The sequence below is a fragment of the Rhipicephalus microplus genome, chromosome 3, assembly GCF_043290135.1.
Source record: "Rhipicephalus microplus isolate Deutch F79 chromosome 3, USDA_Rmic, whole genome shotgun sequence".
In the NCBI taxonomy this organism is placed as follows: Eukaryota; Metazoa; Arthropoda; class Arachnida; order Ixodida; family Ixodidae; genus Rhipicephalus; species Rhipicephalus microplus.
The window spans coordinates 75,005,138-75,029,511 of record NC_134702.1 but is presented as its reverse complement, the minus strand read 5'-3'; the positions used below and the strand labels follow the sequence as shown (position 1 = coordinate 75,029,511).

The following is a 24,374-nucleotide window of genomic DNA, read 5'->3' as shown; positions in this document are numbered from 1 at the left end:
GAAAACTTCTCTGGTAATTACCTAATTGAACTAGTTACCCGATCAGACGACATGCGCCGGCGCGCACGAGGCATCGTCCATGTTTCCCGCCTGAAACCGTACCATGAGCTTCTGCCTGAAAGTTCTTAGGTCGCCAGGACGGCTCCTTTTTCAGCGGGGGCGATTGTGAAGAAGAAGATGTGCCTGCAGCGAGCACCATCGCCAACGCCCGGCTCTCTCGGCTAGTGTATCGGTTCGTTGCTGTGCCGATCTCTGGACATATCTTCACGCTGTCTCGCCGCTGTCTTTAAGAACTAATGGACTAATGAACCTCTTCACAATATATATATATATATATATATATATATATATATATATATATATATATATATATATATATATATATATATATATATATATATATATATATATATATATATATATACGTTGTAAAGGAATGAACGAGACAGACAGCACCCTTGCTGCAAGTCGGCTGTTCTATTTCTATTCTCTGCTTTCTTCTCTTCTACCTCCAACCCGCTGCCCGCGCGCTAGAACCTCAGCGTTTTTCTTGGTCATGACACTCGGCCATGACTGCGTAGCGTGCGGGGGGGCCGTCGATGCTTCTGGCGGCCGGCTTCAGCTTAATCCCAGTGGTCGGTATTGGCCACGCTGTGAGTTGTCTGGTGGATCTGCAAGTCGGTCTGTTGTACGGCCTCGCAGTGGTCAGCCTCGGCCGCACTAGCATACGGCATAGACAGCTGTCGATGACGACTTTGGCGGGTGATACTGGCTGTGCCTGAGGGGTCTTTGTTCGGCTGGCCACGACAGGTTGTGTTGAGGTGTTCAAGTCTCAGGTGGCCGGCATTGGCAGCACCTTTAGGCCACAAGTGTTGGCCCCGTTCCGGCTTGGCTGGCATATTTGGTTTTCGCTTTGGCCGTCGACATTGACCATTGCGTTGTGGCTGCTGGTCTTGATCACGCTGGCGTTTCGCAAGTGTAACTGTCGATGGCGACTTAGCAGGACGCCTCAGTAGTCGGACGCGTCTCCGCAGCTTCCAAGAAGTGCATTTGCTTCGCGTTGATGCCTTATCACCATGCGAGCAAGCCGTAGTGTACAGCGCTGCCGAAACAGGGGCATCGATTGTTTCAGGGCTGCGCAGTAAAGCCACGTGTAAGAGGTTCAACAGTAGCGGTCTTGGCTCCATATTTGGCAGAGAAATGGATGGCATGTTAGTTATGAACAGATCTGGCCCTTGCATGGGGTCAAGCACTGGCGGCCTCACCTACTGCTGTTGCTTGTAGGTGGTCTTCTCTAGTGTAAGAAGTGGTAACGTGGCTTCTCTCTTCTGTGGGAGAAAACACAGATGTCGATCGGCTGCGTTTGCCGTGGAATATTCTGAGGAGTCTTCAGTGGTGTGACTGCTACGGGTATTTTCAGCACCGAGGATATGACCCTCTCTATTTTCATCAGCGAGCACAAAAAGGGATGGCTCCGTCTCTTCTGGCAGTACAGGCGCCTATGACTCCATATTCCCGTGTGGTGTGGAGCTTGGAGGCGACTTTGCCAAGTGCTGAGGCTCGAGGGTGGCCGTCTTGTCCGTCGTCGGGCTGGAAGGCAGCGATAAGCCATCAAGCTGGCATCCAACGTGAACTCGATGCCTTGGAGTGTGCGCGCTGGTAAAAGGCACAGCTGCCCCGCGACCGTCACAATCTCGGTCACTAAGAGAAGGCGGGGTGGTTGAGGGCCGAGGTGTTATTTTGGGATGGTGTGCCTCCCCATTGGCACCCGCGGGACAACTTGAGTCAGCAGTGAGGGCAGAACTTTCATGCGAAAGCTGCCTAACAACAGAAGTCAGCCTGGCACACCATCAATGTCAGGAATATTGCTGCACGCCTTCGTAGTTGTGTCAGGCTTTAGCAGCATCGCGAAGGTAATGAATGACCACCAGCCATTCTCTATAATCTGCCAAAGCATAGCGGGAGCCGAAAGCATTCACCCTTTCGGCCCAGAAAACGGCGTCGTACTGGAACCCTCAGAACTCCGTTAGTTTCGATGCAACTGTAGATGCTAGTGCGCAGTGCAGGGACCCGGCAGTACGCCGCGCTAAACAGTCTAGCTCCTGGGCAAGCACAGATGTCACCTGCATGACGTTCGTAGGTAGGACGTGCGAGGAACCTGAGGAGCCAAGAGCGATGACCGCGGAGATGATGGGGCCCCCGGTACTCACAGCGGTGGTTGAAACTCTGTTGTGCAAAGGTGCCAGTTGCTGCGACAAGCGTGCAGCCTGGCGGATGAACCTCGCAGCATTTTCAAAGGAGCCACCTGGGGAACCATTGGCGGCGGAATATGCAGCCGTCTCAGCAATCAGCGTGGCAATATCGTGAAGCACTGGATTGTAGTGAGAACACCGTCGAGTTACCGAGGACTCATGGTCACCTTCTGCGGTCGGTGGTTGAAGCGCCGGCAGGCAAGCGAGGGGCGAGGAAGCTTGGACGCCATCCTTATCAAACGACGCTTTCTGCAGCGGCCAGTTTGCGGTTTTCATGCCATGGCCAGACAAGTTTTGACAACTGCGCCATTGTAACGGAATAAACGAGACAAAGGCAGCATTCTTGCTGCGGGCCGGCTGTTCTATCTCTACCTTCTCTTCTACCCTCACCTCATGACTGCGCCCGAACCCCAGCGTTATTCTTCGTCTGATGCAACTGTAGATGGTAGTGTGGAGTACAACGACCCGGTAGTATGCCGCGCAAAAAAGTCTAGCTCCTGAGCAAGCAAGGATGTCGCCTGCATGACGTCCATAGGTAGGTCGTGGGAGGAGCCCGAGGAGCCAGGAGCGGTGACCGCGGAAATGACGGGGCCCCGGGTACCTGTGCCCACAACTGAAAGTATCTGTGGTAAGAGAACTACTAGTCAGTCGCACACCAAAGAGGACACCCAGCTGTCTCTTTTTAAAGACGATAGTCTTTCTTGGAGAATTTCTACGCAAAAATTTTGATCTTTCTGTACAATTATCTGTTTGTCCACACTTAACGGTACCGTGTACTCTGAACGGCACCAGTCGATAGGCCAAATGGCCAACCCCATCAGCAGTGCCCACCGACACTACTCAATATTCAGCGTTCATACTTGTGCAATTGTCAATAAAAAAGCAATTATTGCGCATATCTGAGGAAGCGTCACAACACATATATATTCTGTATGTGCGTATTTTACTAGAAAAGGTATACATAAGTATTTATAGAAAACATAGCGTGTTTTTACGATGCGCTGACCATGCAACGCTTGCACGAAAAGGCGAGTGTTTCCAACGGTTTGCTGAGACGACACGGTGGTGATACCACCAAGTGACACCACGGTGGTGACACACGGTGGCGCACGCCAATCTCAAATCCAGGCGTTTCGTTTTCCAAGAAAACTGCCAGATAATGCTCTTGTCGCACGTGTGGCGTGACTTGATGCGCTCGTTCGCCTCCGCTGCATGCTCGAGGCTCTCTAACGCAGCGCCTCCAGAATACCATTCATAGATTTGCTTGCGCATAACATCAAACAAATGTTTTGTTCACTCTCTCCACACGCAAGACTAGCGTCTTTCGACGTCATTTGCAGATTAACATGCAGATACGGGGTCAATTTTTATCTCTCCGAGACTTCCAGAACCACCAGCGCATGCCCAATGGAAGCTGGGTCCAGCAAGGTGCTCGTGCTGTACGATGGTCTCTGCGTGGCACACTGGTGAAGGCGCGTTATTTGAATGGAAGGAAGATGTCACGGCATGATCTCTCTCTTCATGCGCTTTGTCCCGATGCGTCAAACACTGAAAAGATTCTTGTTAGGCCTCAGTCGCTTTCCAAATACGTTCGTGGTAGGGCTTCATGCGGACTACATGTGCCACCTCCGTCGGATTGCGGCATCATGGGCTTGCGTGTCCAGCGGATTTCATCTCGTAGGTGACGTCACTGACACAATTGAGTACTTCATAAGGGCCGAAGTAATGGCTAAGAAGCTTTTAATAAAGTCCCAGGTGGCGTACCAGGGTCCATAGCCACACTCTGTAACTGGGCTCGTTATGCACTACACAACGTCGCCGGTTGTATTGGCTAAAATCTATGCGTTGTTTGCGGCGTATTCTGCATCTTGCCAGCTGTCGAGCTTCCTGGGATCTTTGCGAAAAATTGTCTAAATCATGTGGACTGCTGCTTTCTACATTTATAGGCAACATGGCATCCAACGGAGTAATTACTCTGGAGCCGTGTATAAGTTCAAATGGCGTCAGTCGCGTTGGTTTTTAAACGACTGTAATATAGACGAACGTGATGTAGGGCAATATTTCATCCCACAATTCATGTTCAACATTGACATACCCTGACAGCATGGCAGTAAGAGTTCTGTTCAGGCGTTCTGTTAAGCCCTTTATTTGAGGGTGGTATGCCGCAGTTTTTCTATGATCTGTATGTGTCATACGCAGCAGACATTTCATTAGTTCTGCAGTAAAAGCTATCCCATGGCCCATAATAGCAAATATCGGCACACCATGCCTGAGAACTTTGTTGCTGATGAATAATCGGGCAACTTCAAAAGCAGTTGTACTATAAAGATACTCAGCTACAGCGTAACTAGTGAGATAGTCCGTGGCTAAGACTATTCACCTCTTGTATTCAAACCTGTAAGGTACCTTTGGACTTAATCGTAGCACATTCTCTATCCTGGTAAGATAACGATACGAATTCAATGGTAGGCATTTCATGATCACGCCGTCTGGCCACTCAAAGTGGACGACCTGCTTGTCCTTGAGCAACACCAAGTCGCCAGCCCTGAGGTTTGGTCGGTTGATTTGCCACTTTCTTCGTTAGGCAAGTGTGGTCAAATAGGCCGTGCGCCATATCTTCCAGAACTGACTCGCTAGATTCTGGACATCATGCCATGGGCTTTTGTTGAGGTTTCCGAGTTAAACGTCCTCCAAGCCTGGTGCCAAGCATCCCAACTTCTGCGTCAGGATTGCCACGGGGGTTAAAATTACAGGCATTTCTGGATTAGATGGCACAGGTAATAAAGGCCTAGCTTTTATGATCGCGGAGACTTCGACCATAAAAGTCGGCAGGACCTTGTGGATCAGTCAGTGATTATGGGATTGCAGCGGCATCGTTTCAACTATCCTACGTGTGTTCCATTATATCCTTTCTCATATTCCACCCATGTGAGAGCTATATGGCGGGTTGAAGACCCACGTACAGCCCCTCTCAGACAGGAACTTTTTCAGCAGTGAACGATACGTGTCTTGTGGGCTGATGTCCCTAGTATGGCGAAAAATTGCCCGCAGCTTCCCTCGGGGGAACACTGAGGAGGATGCGGACCATATAATTGGTTAACGGGGCGCTAAAGTGCGACTTACTTGGGTCGATGGCTAAATTGGTTAACGTGGTTGTGAAATGGGGTGTTAAATTGCGACTTACTTGGGTCGATGGCTAAATTGGTTAACGTGGTTTTTCGAGGGGGTGTTAAATGAGTGAACACGTACACACGTATGCGAAAGGGCGGCGCTGGTCGAAGGGACGTCGATCATTGTGTTTGTGGATTCGTTGGAATTCATTTCACTGCGACCTTGGACGTCGACGCGCCGTACAAACCAACCGACGAGCGGCAACTGAGCGAGCGAGCGCCGACCTTGAGTATATATACAGCACGACGGCGCATGCACTGTCAGCTGTTGAATGTTCTCGAAGCGCGACGCCACATGCGCGTCCACTGGAGAATCAGGAGAATTGTAGATGTCGAACGCGGTGTGTAGAGGAGGAAGGGTGCACAGATGGTGGAGGAGTGAAGCGCGCGTGGTGTGTAGAGGAGGAAGGGATGCACAGATGGTGGAAGAGTGGGCGACGGCGCGACGGCGCATGCGCGCGCGTCAGCTGTCGAATGTTCGAGAAGCGGTGCGGACGGCGCGGACGGCGCGGACGGCGCACTACAAGGCGCGAGTATAAGATGCTCCGCATCTAAAAAACACCGCAAGGCGTTTACGAAACTGGATTTGTCCAAGCCTTCTACAACTTCAATGTGCATTGCCTGAAAGCTCAGACATGTGAACAACACTGCTCAACGTTTGCTGTTAGACAGTCCGCCTCTGTGCGGCGGACAGTGACCACCCATGGGCCAGAAATGCCCTCTGTAACATGGTTGAACGGAGGGTCAGTAGTCAGCACGACTTTCTGTATTTTGCTGACCTGCCCAGCGAGCGAAGCGCCAAAACGCCCTTTCTGGTATTGGTACCTGCCGCTATGCGCCCTGTGGAGCTCCAACTTACCTCATCCGAACCGGTTACTGGCAGCCAAAGCATGGGTCGCCACGCTTTTTTTTCGTCTGCTCGCGTGACGCTGGGAGAAAAGCAGCAATTATTACACGTGCATACTCTCTGGACGATTAAAATAATAAAAACCTCGGTTTGAATAAACTTAAAAGTATAATGACGATCTTTCGCTACCGTCTGCTCGTGCCGAGCTGCGACAGAAGCATGCTGGTCGGTGCAGTTTGTACACCAGTGAAGCGAGGTTTCTTGGTGCAAACTAACCATCACGATGGAGGTGTGCTGCGTGCCTTTCTGTGAATCAAGGCAAGGAAAGACTCCTGATGCGACTTTTCATGAGTTTCAGTGAGCGAGGTCCATGAAAAATGGATCGAGGTTATTTCTGTGTTGTGAAGGACCACGTGTCTCTAAAAGAGTAAGTTGCTGGGTGGGTTGGTGGTGCGTGACAGGCTCAAACGCATATTGGCGAAAAAAAAAATAAACCGACAACCTCAAGAAAGTAAACTGCAATGTGCTATACTCACAACTGTTTATTAGAAAAAAGAAAGATGACATGAGTGCACATATGGAAACCATATGTGCACTCATGTAAACTAGGTTGCAACTAGGTTCAACGTATGCAAATAGGTTTTGAAACATACCCATTGTGTAAAGAATTAGCGTTGAATAAGTAATTTTAAGTGCTGTTTTGTTTGAAAGCAGTTGCAGAGTGTCTTTCATTGATTAGTCATGTACCTGCGATGTACATTTGCCATTTGAGACGAAGATATTTATGCGCAAAATTATCTGTATTGTTTTGTTTTCTAAGCGCGCCGGATGCCGTGAACACTGTCAAGTGTCATAGTCCTTGCCCTTCCTTGCCCAGACAGTAAATGCAAGCCAGCTGAGTGTAATCCAACAGCAACAAGTCTACCATTGTATACACATATAGCTGGTATCATGAGTTAAATAAACATTTGGTGGCCAACGCTTTTTACAACCTGTCTCCATCGTCATTATTTCTTGTTTTGCACGCTGATACATGTGTTTGTACATAACTTGCGATTATATTTGAAAACTAAAGCACTCAAATGTCAACTAAAATGCAAAAGAAGCTTCTCAAAGTGACATGGATTAAGATGATTCAAGATAGCCCGCACATTTACTCAATGCGTGGTGAAACTCTTCTCTAACCGGCGGCAACCCATGCATTCCCATGCAATCACCGGCGCTCAGCTAGGGTAACTCGAGCGCCCCCTAGGCGGTGAAGTTCGGAATCCAAGCCGACGCAGGCAGCTCCGCAGACCGCCGCCAGCTGGGCAGGTTAGGAGTACAGTAGGTCGTGGTAGTCAGTTGGTGCTTCGGCAGAACAGCTATCTTCTGTTCCTGTGGTTAGCCTCTCAGTCTTTTGCACAAGACACATCTTTTTATGATGAATGCGATGCGTCCCTCCCCAGCAGTAATCCGAAACCCGGCTTATCTTACTGCTCTTTCCGTGAAATGTCTGCCGTGATGTTGTACTTGTTGATGGTAGTGACGTATGAGAAGCGTGGTAACGTGGTGCTGGCCTAGAATGATGAAAGGATGTTTTTTATGTTTAGGCACATCCCTTCTGCGCAAGCGGCGGCCGACAAAAGGAGGGCTTTCCCATCGAGAAATGGAGCCAGCTTTAAAAGTGGGCTTCGCTTGGAAACAGGTCTCATGTGTTCAAGGGCAATTATCTCTTCAGGAAAGGAATCTTGCTGCACGAAGCACAGTCTCTCTGGCTGTTGAAAGACGTTCGACTGCATTATTTTGCTCAACGTCACCCTTAAATCGACGAATAATTCTTAAAAGAAATGCTAAGGCATAGAAGAGTTACTTCCAGCTCAAGAACATGCTAAATCGTTCAGCCCCATGTCCCTGTTTTGTCACAACCGATGGGGTCAAGGCGTTAACTTCTGGGCGTACATCTTTATCTTCATCAACAACTGGCATTCTGGTAGTTGGGCGTGCTTCCCAGCAAAGCAAGCAGGGTGCTTGAGCGCATCACAAGCGATCAGGCAACGCCGGTGTGCATGCTCTGATTACCTTCGATGCGCATCCGCACAGTGTGCGCTGGCGTCCCGCGGAGTGCGGCAGTTGTGCGCCGTGTTCGCACCAAGAGTGGACGGCACTGTACATAAAGCCCTCACAGTAATTTTCCCACGTGCATCAGGCACATCACAACGTTGTTATATATGCGCACCTATTGTCCTTCTTTTGTCAATTGAATTTTTCCCGCGATGCACAATGCAGAACACCCGCAAGCACCCGAGCAAAGATAACACAGAAGCATTACTTCCAGTTCAGTTTCCTGACTGCGTCAACAACGTAGCGTGCGTGTAGCACGCACAAAGCACAGTGCAGTACGCTCGAGGCCGAAGATCTTCACGAAAAGAGTGCGCTTCCAGTATATGCAGCGCAGAGCTCAGTTAATAGCCATTTTGAACACGGTCAAGCTGCCTGCACAAAACAAGCACACATGGTTGGCACCGCCGAGCAATTTAGAAACTACCATCACAAGACATCGGAACGAAATGCCGACGTACAAATGCCACGACAGGCCTCCCTGAAATATGTGGTCTGCGTCAGCTGATGGCGACGGAAACGGCGTTGGCGGGGTGGCGCTTCACTCTCTACAGTTTTTTTTTTCTTTTTTTCCGTTCTTGCGCCCGCCGCTGAGCACGTGGGTGTAAGTTGATGCTAAGGTCCTTAGATAAAACAAGTTTCCGCTCTTGCGCCCACCGCTGAGCACGTGTGTGTACGTTGATGCTGAGTTCCTTAAATAAAACAAGTTTCCGCACTTGCGCCCACCGCTGAGTACGTGTGTGTCATTTGACGCTAAGGTCCTTAGATAAAACAAGTTTCCGCTTTTGCGCCCACCGCTGAGCACGTGTGTGTAAGTTGATGCTAAGGGCCTTAGATAAAACAAGTTTCCGCACTTGCGCCCACCGCTGAGCACGTGTGTGTAAGTTGATGTTAAGGTCCTCAGTTAAACAAGTTTCCGCTTTTGCGCCCACCGCTGAACACGTGTCTGTAAGTTGATGCTAAGGTCCATAGATAAAACAAGTTTCCAACCTTGCGCCATTCGCTGAGCACGTGTGTGTAAGCTGATGCTAAGGGCCTTAGATAAAACAAGTTTCTGCACTTGCGTCCACCGCTGAGCACGTGTGTGCAACTTGATGGTAAAGTCCTTAGATAAAACAAGTTTCCGCTCTTGCGCCCACCGCTGAGCACGTGTGTGTAAGTTGATGCTAAGGTCCTTAGATAAAACAAGTTTCCAACCTTGCGCCCTTCGCTGAGCACGTGTGTGTAAGTTGATGCTAAGGGCCTTAGATAAAACAAGTTTCTGCTCTTGCGCCCACCACTGAGCACGTGTGTGCAAGTTGATGCTAAGGTCCTTAGATAAAAGCGCAAACCGGCGGCGGCGAGTGGCGCGCGGCCACGGCCGGGTGCGAGGAAGGTGCCGGCTCCGGTGCGTGACACCACTGAACGTCTGCTGAGCACATCGAATTGCGCGCACACCGGCGGCGAGCCGCACGCAGCGGCGGCGGAGTATCATTGCACATGCGCAGACCAGTGCCACGCAAAATTGGTTCAACGAGGCCAGTGTAGCTAACGCTACAAAACAAGTTAGATGGTGCCGGCTCCGAGCGGCAGAGCTAGCGAGACAGCGGCGGCGGCTCTTTCCTTAGAGGCGCGAAGCTCCTTAAGCCGTGAGTCGTGCGTTCGTGATGTGTGTAGTAGTAGAAGTAGTAGTCGTCGTCGTAGTAGTCGTAGTGCGTCGTTGTAGTACGTAGCCACCTCCACAGCCGGACTAGAGGCGCGGCACGCGTGCGTTTATTCGAATTGAGGAGGAAACCCACGCACGTTAATGATAAATAAAAAGATAGTTGTTTCTGAATAAATATTCTACAAAGACGAGTAGCGGTAACTTAATCTGCAATAACATTTGCCTTGAATTTGATGCTTATTAAAAAAAACTAGCATCAAAGTGACGCATTTTGAGCACTATCTGAACAGAAAATGTTGGGTTGCCATGTTAAGCTCGCTTGGCGTAACCACCTTTGTTTCAGCAAGGTTGGGCGATCGTTAAGCTGCAGTGCCACAAATATAGTGAACTAGTATACAGCCGTGAACTAGAGGAAGGGAAAGGTGGGAACTAGACCATGAAGCGCAGACCGTAAGAAAGTGCGCGCGTGCCGCTGTTCTAGTCCAGTCGTGCCACCTCTCGTTTAGCCCTTGGAATGTATGCTGGACGACGGTACTTCTACATGATTAAAAGATGCGAGAAGGCGGTACTTGAAGTATTTAGAAGATAGACGGACAGATGGACACACGCGCGGACGGCGAGACAGACAGATGCATGGCTGGACAGACGCACGAGCGGAATCAATGGACAGACGCACGCACGAACAAACGGATGCACGGACGGACGGAAACATAGACGGACGCAGTGCACGAACGAACGGACGGATCGTCACTCAGATGGACGCACGGATGGACCGAAGCAAGAACAAACAGATGGACGGCAGCGCAGACGGACTGACGGATGCTTCGCCCCACTCATCACCATGCACTCCATCGATATGGTGTGCTTTATTTAAAGGCGATAATCTTTCTTGGGCTACCTAAACGCAAACATTTTGGTTTTTCTATATGTTTGTCCTCCAAAGTGATCCCCGAAACGGCCAAAATCGAACGCCATCCACAGCGCCACCAATAATGCTCAAGTTGAAGCATTTGTACTGGTGCGAATATGAATTAAAAAGCAATTACAGCGCATATCTGAAACACAATAACAAAACGTCAATATTCCGTCTGTGTGTTTTTACGCTAGAGAAGGCATACAAAAGTAATTCTAAGGACCATGGCGTTCATCACGCTGTGCTGAAAATACAACGCTGTGCACAGAAAGGCAACTGTAACGCAGAACATCAAATAAACGTTTTCGCAATTCTCTTTAGACTCAACAGTATTGTGTTTCGAAGACAATTGCAGTAAAACATGCAGATATGGGGCCAATTCTTTTTCTTCTTTTTTCTTGTTGTGCCCACTCTTACAAGCCAATCGTAAGCACTCCTGCACTGCGCAGCTGTCACGGGTATGTTTTGTCACTGGCCTCCCTACAAATAAGATTTTAGTCCGTGCGTAGGAGGACGCCACGTCTATGCCGTTCGTTATTCGGCACCTAACTAAAAGAGTACAACAAGAGCGGCAAGCTCATGTCCGCCTACGCGGCTTCTATTCAATGCGAGGCCACGCCGGCTGCACTGGTGCTCAAGTTAAGGGTGAATACGCTGAGCTGTGTTTGCTACTAAGCGGACGCTACTCTACATAAAAAATAGCAGATTCTGTACGTAATACGGCCGACGTAAATAATGACATTCGTGACTTCGATGTCAGGATCATCATGTTTGAACGAGTCATTCATTTTCGCCGTCTATTCATGTCACGTTATACGAAATTCGGTATACGTGGAGCTAGCGATACGGCCACGAGCACGCTATAAGCGTAGCATGCAGTCATGTTTTATAAGACATCCATATGTCATGATTATCATGTTTGGATGTGTCGTTTACCTCCGTCGTCTATTCACGTCACGTGATACCAAATTTGATATGTTCAAAGCAAGCGATACGGCCACGAGCGCATCATGAACGTGGCATTAGTCATGTTCTTACATGACATCCTTGTCATGATTATCATGTTTGTACTAGTCATATACCTTTTTCGTACATTCACGTCACGTAATACCAAGTTTGGCACAAATGAAGCTAGAGAAACGCCACGAGCGCATCATGAGCGTAGCGTGTAGTCGTAACTTACATGAGATGCATGTCGGAATTGCCAAGTTAGGATCTCTTTCTTATGTTTGTCATGCAGTCATTTCATACCATACCGATTTTGAAGTTTGTCATGTGAACAAAACCGCCGCAGCAGAAGCAAGACTATTGAATGTAAATAATGACATTCATGACATACATCTCCCGATTTTCATGTTATGACTAGTCAAATATATTTTTCATACAGTCATGTTATGCCACACCAAGTTTGGTATTGATACCATTATCCAAATGGCCAGGTGAGCTAAAGGTCGTGGGCGGATAGATAGATAGATAGATAGATAGATAGATAGAAAGATAGATAGATAGATAGATAGATAGATAGATAGATAGATAGATAGATAGATAGATAGATAGATAGATACGCCTAAGGTCGCTTAAATTCGCTAAAAAATTCTTTGCATTTAAAACCGCCAAGCCTGCGCAGAACACGCATGACTATCACAGCGAAAGCTAGAAGAACGGCGTTTCAAGCCTTTCACACTTGCAGGGTACCCACTGTGCCATGAACCATCATAACTTTTGCGTAGTAGAGAGCTGCAATGCGGTGAAAACTATTGTCCTGAAATTTTGAATAGCTGGAAAGTATTGCTCGGAATATGTGCACAAGTTTCATTGTTTTTCTTTTTCTTCAATGTCAAGCATCACCATGACAATATTTCTCATGAAACAACATTCGGAAGCGCCGACACAAATTTCAACGCCGTTTTCACTGAATGCGGAATAAACTGCCAGAAAAAATGCTTTACTGAGACGAAGCATATATAATAGGAAACTGCAAATGATCCGAACATGGTTACTCACAAGCGAATTTAAGTTCCATTCTTTTGTCTTTAAACAAGTTCAGATTTGCTCACTGTTTTTTTTTTTTTACAGTGTGTGAATTGTGATGAAAAACGAAGTCAATCTGTGACATTTTCTGCAGCTTAGCGTTAACGGCCTAATCACACCGCGAAGGTATTCACTGTCATGGCGTCTTGTGAGCAGATAATCATTCAGTAAATATAAATTTTGTGTTCCTCCTGATATTCCTCAAGATAGCACAATTTGACTACATGTATCTGTACGCAGTAGTGTAGTACGCAACAACTCGCCGGCCACTGATACCTACACTAATTGTGTTAATCCCTTCAAATTTCACGCCTAGAGATACATATGCAGGTGCGTTCGGACATATCTAGTGTTCAGGGGTGAGATACCGCCAAGCCTGCACGGAACGCGCAGCACAGTCACAGCGAAAACTGGAAGTGCCACCTTTCAGAGCCTTTTCTAAACACTCTTTCGGTGACTGCTACAAGGACATTCGCTTGGTACCCACTACGCTATAAATAATTATATTTTTGTGCAGTAGGCCATCATTCCTAGGTTATCTTTCGTCATTCTCGTGAGAAGCATCGTATCCGCCGCACCCTTGCCAGGATTATCGTTGATTTTTTTATGCAATGGCTACGGTGATAATTATGCTAAAGGGGGTATGCATCAAAGTTAATAGGTGATCAAGAACAAGTCTTTCTCTAATTGATTGGAGCATTGGACGACCAACTCGTTATGCAATTTGCGTTGTGTGACGCCTGTTTGTTCTTTTGATGTTCTCAAACGTTTTATTACGCAAGTAACGCGATTCTTTTCCCAAAATAAAGCCTGCCCAAAGTCTGTTTCAAAACGAGTTCGAAGCTCCAGAGTGGCTCAGCATTAAAGAAAAAAATGGCAGCATATCCATGGAATATATGATGGAGAGTCGGGCAAAGCATCCGTCCGTCCATTCGTTCTTGCTTCCGTCTGTCCATGCGTTCGTCTATTCCTGCGTCCGCACGTCTATCTGTGCGTCCGTCCCTGCGTTCGTCAATGGATCCGCTCCTGCGTCCGTTCATGCGTCCATCCGCCCGTGCAGCCATCCGTGCGTCCATCCATGCATCTGTATGTGTGTCCGTTTGTCCACCAATTCAACACTCTAAGTACTATCATCTCGCATCTTTTCATCATATATTCCTCATATAGAAGCACCGCCATCAAACGTACATTCCAAGGACGGAACGAGAGGAGGCACACGCACACTTTCTTACGGCTTGCGCTTCGTGTCTACTTCCCACATTTAACCACATCAAATTCATGGTATATACTAGTTCACTGTATTCATGGCACTGCGGCTCAACGCTCGCTAAACCTTTCTAAAACCAAGGAGGTTACGCCCAGCGAGTATAACGTAGCAACCCTTTCTTGTCAGATAGCGCTTAATGTACATGCCAATGGCTGCTAAGGGGGAATGAGAGACAGGAGAATTCGGCTTTTAGTTAACGCGCACGCTGCGAATTTTTCCAGTTTTCAAAAACGTTCAGAACAAATCTCCCACCAACACCACCTTGTAGGTCAAAATGTAAGACTGGTTACACACTACTACTACGACTACGAGGGACGAACGGGTGCCGCTATAATGAGCTTCGCTCCTAAAGAATGATGGCGTGGCTGAATGGTAGAGTACTGGGCTGACATGCAGCGAACCCGGGCTCGAATCTCATTGTGTCCTCTTCTTATTTTTGCGATACTTGTTACGGAAACCGGCGGCGGTGGACAACTACGACGTGATGCGTGAGCCGTGTTCTGAACTCGTAACAGCTTTCACGAACTCGTACAATTCGCTTCGTGTTCGCACGGTGCGCCAACGTGTGCCGTGCGGGCTGAGACATGCCGCCTCACTCCGCGTACACCACCCATATATATATATATATATATATATATATATATATATATATATATATATATATATATATATATATATATATATATATATATATATATATATATATATATATAGTCGGTAAGCGCAGTCACTGACTTTTTATCAAATAAACGTGTCATCATCATTTGTATAATTTCCTCATCTGTAGATATCATCATCAGTGTGTGCCAGCTCGAGCTCGTCTCGAATAAAGCTCTTCCTCATTAGTGGTGGAAGGTGCTTCTCGATCCCCAAGTCCTTTCGCACGTTACCACTGGAGCTCCGCTCGGGTCGTCATCTACCTCCACCTGCCATGGCAGTGCAAGACAATCCTGGTCCATCCAACACCACCGGCCCAGTGCAGCCTCCGCCATCGACCCTGGCCATCCACAGCCACCAGCGTGATCCGCCAGTATTCTCGGGTCTCAAAGGGGATGACGTTGAAGAATGGCTACGACCTACCACCTCGTCAGTGAGTTGAACAGGTGGGATACTCTTCACAAGTTACGTATGGTCCCTTTCTACCTAACTGATGTTGCCAAAACCTAATTTTGCAACCACCTAAAGATTTTCCCGACTGGGACACGTTCGCGCAGCAGCTCCGTCAGATTTTCGGTTCCACCAGTGTTCGCGCTAAAGCAGCAACGAAGAAGCTTGCTGAACGCATTCAGGTGGCGGGTGAGTTATACACCTTGTACATTGAGGATGTTCTTGCCTTGTGCAAGCGTGCAAATTCAGCTATGCCTCAAAGCGACCAAATACGTCATATTATCAAAGGCATCAGTACCGCCACATTCAACGCCCTTGCGTCGCAAAACCCTACCACGACTCAAGATGTCATCACCATTTGCCAGAGACTGGAAAAACTTCAGTCTCTTCGTCTTTGCCGTGATGCCTCGGACATTCGTCTTCCTGTGGCCCTCAACATCCATGCCCTGGTCCGCGACATCGTTCGTGAGGAGCTTCATGGGCACTGCTCTTCCTTCGCCCCACCATCTACTTTAACCTCAGCTCCAACCAACTTGCGGGATATCATTAGGTCAGAGATTGCATCTGCGTCACGTCCACCTTGTTTCGCCGAATTCAGACCTCGTCAGGTACCAAGGTACGCAGAAGTCGCAGCGCTCTCAGCACCCACCACTATCCCCGCGGCTACACCAGGTAGCCATGTACCTGTGGCGTCAGTGTCACTACCGATGCCCCCACAGCCGTATTACGCCTTACCACGTCCTCAACGCCCAATCTGTTATTATTGCAGCTATAGGGGTCATATATCTCGCTTTTGTCTAAGGCGCCAACATGACGAGCAACGCGCTACACTCCAGGGGAACGTGGACGCTTCAGTCCACTCACCTAAATATCTACACAATATTAGTAAGGAGCAGTGGGAGGCTGCTATGTGCAGCTCGGCGCCCGAGGTGCAGGACCAGATCTTGGATTGGGCCAAGAGGGTGGCGCAGACCTATGCTGGGTAGACTCCTCTGACACTCCACCACCACACCCTTCCCTCTTGGGATAAATAAAGTTTTTGTCCTCCTCCTCCTCACGAACTACCAGCGCGCGCCTTACTTGTCTTCTTTTCAGCGTTGCTATCTCGATCTTACAGTAGTGGTCTACCTGTGAACTCCCGTGAGTCTCGCCGCCGCTCACCATCTCCGAATCGCCGTTCCGTGTCGCCTCTGCCACCCGCCTGCAATGTTCTGAATTCCTACTCGGAAAACTCCCCAATGCACTTTGCAGTGCTGAAGTGGAAAACGCCCAAATGCATTGCTGAAGTGGAAAACCTGCTTATGCTACCTCGACGACATCATAGTGTTTTCGTCTACTTTTTCGCAACATCTGCAACGTCTCGAAGAAGTCCTAGGCTGCCTTGCAAAAGCTGGTTTACAGCTGAATGCGAAAAAATGCACCTTTGCAAGCAAGACGATCCAGGTTGTAGGGCACTTAGTCAGCAAAGACGGTATTCGACCAGATCCCGAAAAGCTTGCCGCCGTCCTCGAGTTTCCTCGTTTGTTGCGTCAAAAAGACCTGAGCACTTTTCTCGGCTTGGCATCCTACTTTCCGCGCATCATACGCGATTTCGCAAGGCTTGCCTCTCCGCTCCATCAACTGCTCGCAATTAACACGGCATTCGTCTGGTCCGAAGACTGTGAAAAGGCTTTCGCGGCGTTGAGTCAAGCTCTGACATCCGACCCGGTACTATGTCACTTTGATCCAGGTGCACCCACCATTCTTCACCCTGACGCCAGTGGTGATAGTCTCGGTGCTATTCTACTGCAGCGTGACAACACCGGACGCGAACGTGTCATCGCTTACGCCAGTCGTGCTTTGACTGCTGTCGAGAAAAATACACAATAACCGAACAAGATCCTTGGTGTTCTATGCACGGTACAAAAGTTTCATCCATACCTCTACCGCCGCCACTTTACAGTCGTCACCGACCACAATGCATTGTGCTGGCTTTCGTCGCTAAAGAACTTATCGGGCCATCTTGGCCGTTGGGTGCTTCGTTTACAAGAGCACAACTTTGATGTCGTCTACAGGTCTGGTAAGAAGCACCAAGATGCTGATGCTCTCTCTCGCTGCCCTCTACTCAACCGTAATAGCCCATCGTCACTAATATCCACTGCAGCATTACCCATCACAGGTCTCAGTTGGTTAAGATCCGGCCGCCCTTCTACCCTTGTGTCGCATCAACGCGTTGACCCTTACTGCCGCTCCATAATATCACGCTTAGAAGGCACAGCCACTCCTCCGAACACCCAACTTCGCCAACAACTGAAACAATTCAAGCTTCACGATTGTGTTTTACATTGCTATATTTACCACGTTGAAGGAAACAAATGGGTCCCCGTTATACCACGTTGTCTGCATCGTCAGGTTCTTTAGACATTCCACGATGATCCTGCTGCTGGGAATCTCGGCTATCACAAAATGTACGACAAAATACACAGTTGGTTCACCTGGCCTGGCCTCTCCTCTGCCATTGCCAAATATGTTTCTTCGTGTGCCTTATGTCAACGGCGGAAACAACCCACTACTGCTCCTTCTGGCTTTCTCCAACCTCTTCCTTGTCCCGTTTCGCCATTTGCAGTCGTCGGGATAGACTTTTACGGCCCCCTTCCCGTGACCTTCAATGTAAATTGTTGGATTGTAACGGCTGTTGACCACCTTACTCGTTACGCGGAAACAGCCTCACTGCACGCTGGTACAGCCATTAAAGTAGCCGATTTTTTTTGCGTAACATATTTTTACGCCATGAAGCTCCACGTGTTCTGCTCAGCGACCGCGGCAAGGTCTTTCTTTTCTATATTGTTGCTGAGGTTCTACGCGCCGTCACGGCATGCGTCGCGGCCAGCATGCCGTCGCGGCATTCTTGCCGACAGTGTGCGCGTACCTTTTCCGGCTGTCGCCGGCGTTGCGAGGGCAAGCGATTCTGATCGCGTTCTCGAATGGCGATGTCAACACCGACGATGCTCGAGTCAGGGAGGCCGAACGCAAGCGTCGGCAATGGAAAACCTAGTGACAAGCGACACTGACGAGGAGCGAGTCAGGAACGCCGATGGCGTTCGAGAATACAGCCGGTGCGCGGGTAACAGTGACGAGACGTGAGCCTGGAAGCCGAACGCAAGCGTCTTCAACGCATTCCGCCTCCTGTGTTTTTGCGTTTCAAAGAAGCATATACTCGTGTAAACGCTGCACCGAGTATCGCTTGAAACCGTTATTCCATATCCGCATCAACGCCCTTTTTAACCGGGTCAATGCCTTCCGAACCGCTGCTGCTTCGCCTCCAATCAGGGTTCCATTCCGGAATATGATGCAAAGTTTTTTGTAGTTTTCTATTTCTCCTAGACATTTACAGCTATTGCAGCAAAAAAAGGAGAGAAAAAGCTGAAGGTGACAAGGCATGGATACGTTTTTTTCCCCTGTGCCATCCCTCCTTGCTTAGCTTCAGTGCTTTTATCAGGACGAGAGAAGAGAGAATGCAGTTGCAGCGTGCGAGAAAATTTTTAACTCCGATCGTAATAGACAGATCCTGAATTGTTTTGCAGTGATGAATTTGTGAGACAATCACCTGCTTTACTGAGTCAATTCCATGACTATATTATGAAGTGCTGCAGGGCCCCTTTAAAGTGTGTCATAGAGGTCTGTGTCCGCGGCTCCGTACAGTGCACATTCGCCTGTGTTGGCGCGGTTATCTCAAGACGAAGCTATCGTCAACATTTTACACTGGCCGCACAACTCTAATCCCCTTACTACAATTCGTTACAAACCGGCGGAAGATCATTTGGATGCTACCTCATACAGGCTTCTTTTAAACCACACTTGTCTAATCCTCTGTTCGAGCAGCGCCAAGTCACCTAGAATTACATTTTCGGCATATTATGGGGCGGTCCAACTATAATCATCAATGCATCCCATGGCGCTTGCGAATTTCCGCCACCAATACTCTCAGGTCTAGCCTGGACGAGCAGGTCCTGATAAGGGGATGGGTAGAGGCAGCAGCCACAGAGAAGGGGCTCTAGGCACAGAGTCGTCGCCTCCCGCAGTCAATGAAACCTCTAAAAAGTTTCATCGATTACCAATAAATGTTTTGTCCTCCTACTACTGGAGTGAAAGTCTGTTCGGGGTTGACCCGAACTTCACGTGTTCGGCTCCTGCGCATAGTGTGCGTTGAAGTGACAAATGACATGAACATCACTTAACTTGGCTAGCTCCAGCGGCCGCTTTGGCTAAAAATCTAAAGGGTCACTCACCAGGCCCCATAAAAAGTTTTAGTTAGACTGTGGAAGTAGTTCTGTGTCGATGAGCAGGATAATGGCACAAAATTTTTTTCAATCGGTTCATTACGAGCTGAGAAAACATTTTTTAAGCGGCGCGAAACAAGGATAACAGGATGCGACCACGAAACCCTTGCCGCTTCCCCGCGTAGCCTTCGCAAGCCAAATCTTTTCCCTACCCTCTCCGGCATACGACAAAGAGGTCACGGACGCTTGACGTGCCCGAACAAGCCCAAACCTCAAGCTCGTGAGCTGCTTTGTTTCGTTCACTACCGGTTTTTGTGGTCTACTGCCTGTTTCTGCGGAACGATTTGGAAACGCTGGCTGAGAGAAAGAGAGGTTGCCTTTATTATTTCCGGCAGGTTGCTGCGCGGGGCTCCCACCTAGGAGCTCAGGGAGGGACCGTATCTCCCGGCAGAGTCTACTCTGCCTATTGGCCCGCTGGATTCTTCAAAGTTGCTTGTCCAGGCCCGAACCAAGCAGCGAATTCCGCCAACGTGCCCGAAAGTGTTTATTGGAGGCCTCGACCGCAGAATTTCTCGCTAGCGCTGGACATTCCCATAGGATATGGTAAAGAGTGGCTCTGGTGGTATAGCACTGGCATATATTATAACTATAGACGTCGCAATATATGTGGTGCACGATGACTGGGTTCATGTATGTGCGTGTTTGTAGCTGCCGACATTGAACGGACTGGGCTCGATTTAGCTTGGTATGAGACGGATGGTACTCCCGCCTTTGCAGTCAATAGTGTTATGTCCCAAATTTAGTGAGCCTATTGTCCCATTCCCACACCGGCACAGAAAAGTTCGTTTAAGTGACCGCTTCGTCTGACGTGACTCGGCACGTAAGACCTCGAGCCACGTTGTGCGCCACTTCACTCGGAGTGTCCTCCAGGTTACCTATTGGTGTGTGGGCAGGGAATTACAGAATGAACGCGTATTTTCCCGCCTCGTGAAGTTTGCCTGTACTAAGAATCCGCAATGCCTCGGGGTAGATTCTGCCGCTGGCGTAGTTTCAAACGGATGTTTGTGAGTCGCTGATTACACATTAGGCGTTATTGTGGGCTATGGTCATCGCGATAGCCACTTCCTCTGCCGTTTCTACGTTTCGTGTGATGATTGACGCGCAGCTTTTGCATTGTTGTGTGTGGTCTACGACAGCAGCCACGAAGTGGTGACGTTCCCGGTAGCGTGCTGCGGCGACAAAGACTGCCAAATGGTTGCGTCCAAACATCTTTGACATGGCTCTGGCTCTACTGACACGTCTGCCTTTGTTGTGTTCAAGGTGCATGTTTCTTTCTATGCGTTGTACTATGAACTTGGCACGGATAGTGTGTGGTATGTCCTGTTTGTATCCGTGTTGAATGTGGTAAGAAATACCTGGATTACGTAGAACCTCGTGGCCTGGCTTAGTCATTTTGTTGGGCCTTGATAAGTTCCTCAAGAGTATCGTGTAAACCAAGTTGAAGGAGAAATTTGGTGCTGGTGTCTTGAGGCAAACCTAGTGTTTATTTGTAGCTTCTCTTACTTAGGCTGTTGAGTTTTGACTTTCCTTCAGTGAACCATCGGTGGTATGCCGCCGTATAGGTGATGTGGCTTAAAACAAATGATTGAATTAGACGGATGATGCTAGCCTCTTCCATGTCTTTGCGTTTAGTGGTAATGCGCCGAATGAGGTGAATCGTGTTAGGCACTCCGGTTTCAATGTGGTGAACTGTCTCTCCGAAAACCTAGCACACGGACTTCATCCACGGTTGGTATGACGTGCCATCAATTGTAGTGAGTTTTATATCGGTGTGTGTCTGCGCTTGAGGATGTTGTTTGGCTGGCCGACTTCTGAGTGTAGGGCAATATATATCGTCTCCACCGAGATATAGATGTCTCCACCGAGCAAGTTAGAATATATTAACATAATAAGTGCTCTAATGCGCAGAACCATTTATTTCTTCTGCAAGACAGGCGTATGCTTGATGCGCTAACCACGGGGTTATGAACGAATGCAAAACGCAGGCATATTAGCCTCACATCTTGTTGGAATTCAAAGGGGAAAACGGAAAAAAAGGCATGCACTTTGTCTTATCACATCTAATTATTTATATTAGGTTTTAATGTTCTACTCAAGAAATAAAATACATAAACCACACATGTTGTGTTAAATAATTTCTACCGTATCGCGTGCTACTGCTGGCATTGCCAGAGTGCAGTCATTCACGTGGACCAACGTCACAGCACTGACGTGAAAGTCCTATCCTTATTTTCTGGAAGAGCACCTGCGAAAGGCAGGGAGAGCAGCGTTTATCTTGAAATTTCAGCCATTTCTGCGGCACGTAGCATTGTAAATTTTAGGCAGCCGTGATCGCGAACGCTCCATCTACGCAGTGCGCTTGTTAGCGCAAAATTATCAAACCTGGTGAGATGCCAATCAAGCTGTTTGCCTTCATTCGATTACATTCAATTTGTTGTCGCATTTATTTCTTCTCTCTAGCAAAAAGTTGTGCTTTTTTCAATTGGAACATAATTTGATGCCATGTCCTATTTTTTTCAGAGATGTACTCTCTACCGAAATCATTCCTTTTCTGGATGCCCAATTGATGGTAATTGTACGTGTGATTGGGTCGACAGAACAAACAGCTGGCCAAAAACTGGAACTTGCATTGATCGAGAAAGCACTACCCGCCGTTCATAGTTTCGAATTTCTCGAATCAAAATAAAAGAACTAAGTTTCTGGCGAACATTATAGCTGCGTTCTCTTTCAGAAAGTCATATCGCCATCAGTTATTAAGCTTGCCATTGCGGTTCGAAAGTCTTCGTATTACGACCTTTAGTTATGCCTGTTTTTATTTTGTCAATGGTTCTCTTATAGAAAATCCTTGAAGAGTTTCTGTTGCGAACTATGCGAGACTGCGTAGTTGAGCTGTCAAGGTTGAAAACAATAAACTTTGTCAGCAGCAAAAATGTCGGTGAAAATTAACAAGAATTCGCTGAGCTTGTATCTAGTCTTATTATTCAGGCAACTTAGAGCTAACATTTCATTACTCAGATAATAATAAACAATGGGGTTAAACTAGCACGGTCAGAAGAGAATTTTTTTTCTGTCTGGCTTTATTTCTTCTAACCAGCAAATGTCCTGTTCACTGACAAAAGTCTACCTTGATTGACCTCAGTCGATGAGCAGGAACATTCGCTGGCTTCACTCAGGCGTCGTGAACAATGTAGGCCGAAGTGGAAAGCACTCATAAAAAACAGAAAGAGAGGCGCCTGAAAAGCTTCATATCACTAGGGTGCCTTCGAGCCAGTATAACTGCGCATTCGCGCAACGCACCGTGTGCATTCACCATGCGCACTACCTCTTGTACTCGCATTGAATTATTTTTTCTTTCTGGAGTAGCCAACATTATGATGAAAAACAGTGCATTTAAATGGCAATTCATAGTAGTGAATGCTGCAGAAATGTAGTCTATAGGAATATGTATATTTGCGTCAATACAAATGTGGTAGACTCAAGACGTAAACGAAGTTCACTGAGCGTACCAAAAAGTTCTTTCGCATAAGTAGGACGACCTCATATGATGACCAAAAGGTTCCTGCGGCCCATAATGATATTAGGGGACTTCAATGCTACTCATGAACTGTGGGGTTATACTGCGACAAACCCCAAAGGCAGGACTCTATGGCGTCATGTGGACGAACAAGACCTGGTCTTGATTAAGAATAAAGGGTATACCACAAGAATCCGTAATTATGTCTGTAGAGACACCACACTCAACCTAACCATTGTCAAGAACGTAGAGCATGTGATACGGACAAATACCGGTCATAACTTCGCCAGTGATCAGTATGTTCTCGAGGTTAAGCTGGAGGCTCAGCAAGGCCGCACTCGAGAATTCGAGGTTGTGTATTTGGATGTTTTTCGCAGAATTATAACGCAAAGCGCACTAAGTGCTGTCAAACCAAGCCTCAAAGGTGGTGCGAATCAACCAGGAATGATATCAAGGCCGCCTCCGGAAACTCACTAAAGCTAACGGGGAGGACATGCATTCTAAACTAGCCTACATAATACAAAGTACGCCATATATAAGAAATGGTGGACTCATACTAAATCATGAACTAAGGAAGAAAATAGCAGAACTAAATAAACAAATCACACAGCACTGCACTAACCTACGAAAGCAACAGTGGGATGAATTCTGTGAAAAGATTGACGGGCAGATCAGGAATGGCAAGGCATGGAAACTCATTGACCACCTCTTAGATGAGCAAGGCACCAAGTCCAAGCAGAGACACTGCCTTGCCCGGGCAATACACATAGCACTTCAATATCAAGACATTGAAACAGTTACTAAGCAACTCATGAACAAATACCTACCAGTCGCAAAGGAGCAAGAACAATTTCCACAATCAGAATACCAGGAAACCCATCAGCCACAGCTCCATCGATCCTTCTTTTTTTCTGAATTGAGAAGGGTGCTGAGTGAGTTAAACAGAATGTCTGCCCCTGGCCCAGATGGCGTGACCAACAAGTCACTCAGAAATCTCGACGAGCCCTCTATTGAATCACTGACTGATTTTATTAACGAAGCACGAAATTCGGTAGAAGTTCCAGACGAATGGAAACTTTCTCAAGTCTTACTAATAGCGAAGCCGGTTAAACCTCCAAGTCCGTAGAACTTGCAGGCAATATCGCTAGCATCATGTGTAGGAAAGGTTGCCGAGCATGCAATGCTCAACAGGTTGAGGGATTTCTTAGA

The 24,374-nt window shown here is 47.9% G+C and overlaps 1 long non-coding RNA gene across 1 annotated transcript in view; it reads left to right on the top strand.

Moving 5' to 3' along the window:
* Positions 1-22,358, top strand: part of LOC142803237 (uncharacterized) — a 61,705-nt gene extending 39,347 nt beyond the window's left edge. The window contains exon 3 of the long non-coding RNA XR_012894019.1: positions 22,172-22,358. This is a non-coding gene — a long non-coding RNA (uncharacterized LOC142803237). The remainder of the gene's footprint in view (positions 1-22,171) is intronic.
* Positions 22,359-24,374: the final 2,016 nt, after the last annotated feature.